Genomic DNA, 5,740 nt, shown 5'->3' with positions numbered 1-5,740 from the left:
CAGATGCCTTAAAGAAACTAAGAATATTTTTTGAGCATTTTGAGCCCATTTTTACCCTTTTTCTGCAACGACACCAAACTTTCCATATTTTAATTTGTTTTTATCACTTTTCTTTGACATATTTTTGTTCCTTTTAATGTATTGTTACATTACTACATTATATTACATGTTCAGCACTTATAAACCCTTTCCACCACTTTTCCACCTAATGTCACATATGTTGACCATTATTGTCACTTTGAACCTCTTTTCACCATATTTAGGCCCGAGTGCCACGAGCTGGCGAACGAGCTCTAGAGGCCACACTACGAGGGAAGGGGCGGAGCCTATGCAAACGCCACGTGCCCGTCAGTGACCAGGGACCCTTACCATGTCGTAGACATGCCCCCGCGCTTTCAGAAAATGTATAGTTCATGGTACTCAGAAAGGGGGAAACATTGTTATTGGGTTGGATTATTATTCTTTCTTTCTTTCTTTCTTTCTTTCTTTCTTTCTTTCTTTCTTTCTTTCTTTCTTTCTTTCTTTCTTGGTGTCACAACCAACTCACCTACTTTTCACTCACTGAATCATTATGTAGAGTCTCAAAAATTCAAACAAAATTCAATCACACCCTTCTCTAATTTCTGGCTATTTTCAACTTTAAAATTGCAAAAATTTGATGCACCGGCGCCACCAAGTACGCCAAAAAAAATTATTTCATCGTAGAATCATGAAAATTGACACACAAGTAGACATGACAAGACAAGTGAAAAACATTATAAAGACCACGCCAAAAAACACACAGGAAGTCCAGAATCTTGTTTCACCAACAGGGCTCAAAGATGCTGGAGATGGCGAAACCGGATGCCATTTATCGGCCGTTTATCGCCACTTGCCGCTATATTTCATGCTTATTTTTGCCAATTGAACCACATTAACAATGTCATTGGCATTATTTGCCAGTTTAAACTCATTGTTCAAACTTTTATTGACATATTTAAACTTTGAACCTTTATTTTACCACATTTTCCACCATTTCTGACACTTCTACATCACATTTTAATGACTTTTCTACACATTTTTTCCACTTTCCAGACATGTTCAGCACTTATAAACCCTTTCTACCACTTATGTGGGTCACATATGTTGACCCATTATTGTCACTTTTAACCTCTTTTCACTATATTTCATGATTATTTTGCATGTCCATGAGTTTCACATAATTGTTCTAATATTGACACTTTGAACCCATTTTACCACTTTTTCTGTTTGTTTTTGACTACTCTAATTTGCAACTTTTAACCAATAAACTATGACTATAATAATACTAAACGTTCCTGGATAACAGTGGATATTATACAGATGAATAAATAAATGTGGTTATCACAGATTCATAGAACAATGGACCATCATTTTACTGACTTTATGGATGGACCCCAAAAATCTCTCCCCTTTATTCCCCCTTATAGATGGTCATATAAAGTCATCTTAAAGATGTAAATCCTTTTGTTAAAAACACAGAAATTAGTTAAAAGTTGCAAATCAGAGTGGGCAAAAACAAACAGAAAAAGTGGTAAAAAGGGTTCAAAGTGTTAATATTGGCAGAAATGTGGGGAGGTGGGGGTTGATGTGATGTAATTAAAAATAGAAACAATTAGTTTAAACTGGCAAATAATGAGCATGGCAAATGGTGAATGTGGTTAAATTGGCAAAAAAATAATCATGAAATATGGTGAAAAGAGGTTAGAAGTGACAATAATGGGTCAATATATGTGACATTAGGTGTAAAAGTGGTAGAAAGGGTTTATAAGTGCTGAACATGACTGGAAAGTGGAAAAAAAATGTGCAGAAAAGTTATTGAAATGTCACAAATGGGAGAAATGTAGCGAAAATACATTAAAAGGAGCAAAAATATGGCAAGAAAAAGTGATGAAAATAAATTAAAATGTGAAAATTTTGGTGTCGTTGCAGAAAAAGGGTAAAAATAATATTGTTCAGAGAATATTCCTAGTTTCTTGAAGGCATCTGGCGACCCCTCCTAGGGTCCCCCTCCAGGTCCCAAAAATCTCTCCCCTTTATAGATGGAACCATCTCCACATGTTCTTCAATGTTCATGTGTGTGTTCAACCACCTTCAGCTACAGTGGGGGTCCCCACGCTCTGGAACCTTTATTTTGGGGGTCACGGTGCTGAAAAAGTTGAGAACCACACTTGTCTAAGGAACTGTCATGGTAAAAACACTGAGCTGTGTTTAAAGCTCATATTTCCATCTTTCCACTCTACATGAACAAACCACAGAGGAGAAGGTTTTGGGATCAGATCTCACTGGCTCTGCTTTAACCTTCCTACACACACCATGTTGTTCCTTTGGCATGAACGGGACTTGGTTTTTGGATCTAAGTTTGCAGATGTTGGACTGATGAAGAGTCGACTGTTAATTACCCTTTAAATCATTTTCACGAGTTACTTCTTTCTGGAGAAGGAAACGTGTACGTGGTGTATGACTAGTGATGGATGAGCAGGAGTGTGAGTGTCACCACCAGCAGGAGCTTTTACTTTTACACCTCGGATCTCTGAGGAAAGGTTTGCTTAGATTTTCTGTTTCTGGTTTGCTTTAAATGACACACACACACACACACACACACATGCACACACACGTTTCTAATTATTACCTCCACCAAGCGTCAAGCGGAAGGTTATGTTTTACCTTTATCTGTCTGTTTGACAGTTAGCAAAATAACTTGAAAAGTTATGAACGGATTTGGATTAAATTTTCAGGAATTGTTGATAACGGCACAAGGAACAGGTGATTACATTTTGGTGATGTTCTGGATTATCAAAAAAGAGAAAATACCACTTGAGGATATCACAATATGGGTGGATGTGAGCTGTGCCTCAGCCTGGTCCTTTAAGCGCGGTGGCTTATGGGTAATGTAGTAGTGGTAGGGAAGCTAGTTCATGTGATACCTGTGATAGCAGAGACGATAGACGTAAGCAGCCAATCAGGATTCAGATTTGCTGCGTGATTATCCAGCTGATAACGGACAGTGACACGCCCAGATCACCATCAGTATTTAGCTGTGAATTGTAGAACACAGCTTGGATCTTTTCCCTTCTTCAGCGAGGATATCAATTTTTGTTGAAATTATTATGAATTTGTGGTGGACGGGTGAAGATTAACCATTAACCATTGTGTGTGGCATAATTTCAGAGAAGATGTGACTTACTTTATGTTGTCATCTTGTGTGTTTTTATAGGTGAATTTGTCATTTTAATGGTCCTTTAGTGTTTTTTTGTTGTGCTTTTGTGTATTTTTCTATCTATCCTGTCATTTTTCTGTATATACGTTGTCGTCTTGGGTGTGTTTTGAGTGAATTTGTCTTTTTAATGGTCCTTTAATGTGTTGTTGTTGTTGTTGTGTTTTTTCATATTTCATTTTTATAGTTTTTTTAAGCAAAACGAAGTAGAAACTCTCAGAGTGCGTTTCTAGTTCTATGATGGTTTAGTATTTCCGAACATGAAGATAAAAAGTCAAACATAGAACAGTTTGGATCACACTGTAAACTTCCTCCAACAAAGAAATCTCACGAGATCAACTGAGATCTAATAACGTGATCTAAAGCCGCGTTCCAAGCAACTCAGAACTCTGCGTTCTCCGACCTCCTACTTGAAAAAGTGACCTTGAACGCCACCTGGAGGTGGAGCTCCTATTCTGTGAAGTCGGGATAAAAATCTAACAGGCTACGTTTAAATGAGAGCTTTAATTCTCCTTTAATTCAGAATACCAATGAAATCCTCTTTAAAAAGATTACAACCTTGTAAACACCTCATTCCACATGAAAATGGCCGTTCCAAATTAAACTTAAATCTGAAGTTAGTGGCTGGTTTATTCTGATTTTAAATTACAAATGGAATAATTTCTAGATCTTGTACACGTTCATTCCAATTTAAATTAATTCCGTTGTCCATTCTGCGCATGCTTGTTCTGTCGTACATATTCTGATTACTGTTTCCATGTAAACACGTAGAAGAACACTTTAATTCTGAACACTTTAATTCTGAATACTTTAATTCTGAATACTTTAATTCTGAACACTTTAATTCTGAATACTTTAATTCTGAATAATTAATTCTGAATACTTTAATTCTGAATACTTTAATTCTGAATAATTAATTCTGAATACTTTAATTCTAAATAATTAATTCTGAATACTTTAATTCTGAATACTTTAATTCTGAATAATTAATTCTGAATACTTTAATTCTGAATACTTTAATTCTGAATAATTAATTCTGAATACTTTAATTCTGAATACTTTAATTCTGAATACTTAAATTCTGAATAATTAATTCTGAATAATTAATTCTGAATACTTTAATTCTGAATAATTAATTCCAAATGAAAAAACGTCAGGTAACTGTGGCCAATGTGTTGGTCGGCCATGTTTGAGATTTTTCCAACGTGCTGCAGCTGAACTCGACTAAACTCAGAGATCAGACTTGTCTACAGGGGAATGCAGAGTTCCTATAGCCTTGAACGCAGCATTATGTGTTCCTCATTCCGCTGCTTCCTGATTGGCTACATTCTGTTTTATGTCACAAGGAGTTTTGGTCGTAAATATAAAAAATACGTTTAAACATTTGCAATTGTTGGTGTTGGCCCCACCCTTTTTCAGAGTCGATTATCAGAAGAAATTCACTCTGAACAACCCTCAGAATACAGGATCATCTGATAAAACAGAAGATAATCTAGAGTTTGCCATTCTTTGATGGATATGAAGGAGGAAAATCAGGACAAAAACATCCTGATTGTCTATATGTGAGTAGCTCGCTTTAACTTTTAATTCGGGGCACATTTGGGATGTTGAAAACCATGTAATGTAAAGGGAGCAGTAGCTAGCGTAATGTTCCATGTTAGCCCTGCTGAATTATTCCTAATGTTTGTTTAACATGGGGTTAAATGATGAATTTCTGTGGTAACGGAGTGGAGTGGAGCCGACAACATGACAGTCATTCACTCAATGGTTCCTGTTCTACGGAATAGGATTAGGGCCAATTTTGGTGGAGAAAATAATTTCGGACAAAACAAGAATAAAGTCAAAATGTCGAGATTAAAGTTGAAATTTCTAGAATAAAGTTGAAATATAATGTTGAGATAAAAGTCGAAAAGACAAGATCAAAGTCGAAATTTCAAAAATGAGCTCAAAGTACAATAACGTGATAAAAGTTGTCGGTTTGCTAATAAAGTCAAATTTCCAGAAGCTGACGAGGACAAATTTCAATAGACAAAATAATGTTGGGCAAATCAAGAATAAAGTTGAAATGTCGAGAATAAAGTAGAAACGACAAGATCAAAGTCTAAATTTCAAAAATGATCTCAAAATACAGTTTGTTGATAGAAGTCGAAGCTTTGCTAATAAAGGTAACGGAGTGGAGTGGACAAGATGTAACAGGCATCACACACTGTGCTACAAATCAATTGTTCCTGTTCTAATACCTAATTTCCTTCATTGGCTTTTCAAAAAAATTACATTAAAAAGTTGTTCTAGGGTTTCCATGGATACGGTTGATGGTAACGGAGTGGAGAGGAAAAAGAAAAGTGCTGAAAATCATCAATCGATCCTGCGTTGTAACAAAAACTATTTTAAAAACTTTATTAAGCATCACACACTTGATATTTCTGCAGGTCACATTTTCAATGAAAACTATATCTTAAAAAGTATCGGGCCAGGATATATTTTTTCCTAAATGTGCCTCCACGT

The 5,740-nt window shown here is 35.8% G+C and overlaps 1 protein-coding gene across 1 annotated transcript in view; it reads right to left on the bottom strand.

The window, feature by feature from the left end:
• The window catches only part of cadpsa (Ca2+-dependent activator protein for secretion a), a 144,483-nt gene that overhangs the window by 35,199 nt on the left and 103,544 nt on the right, over window positions 1-5,740 (bottom strand).

This window comes from Gouania willdenowi, chromosome 5 (assembly GCF_900634775.1).
Source record: "Gouania willdenowi chromosome 5, fGouWil2.1, whole genome shotgun sequence".
NCBI classification, from domain to species: domain Eukaryota; kingdom Metazoa; phylum Chordata; class Actinopteri; order Blenniiformes; family Gobiesocidae; genus Gouania; species Gouania willdenowi.
Note: the sequence above shows the minus strand (reverse complement) of the source record. Positions and strands in the feature narration are given on the sequence as shown.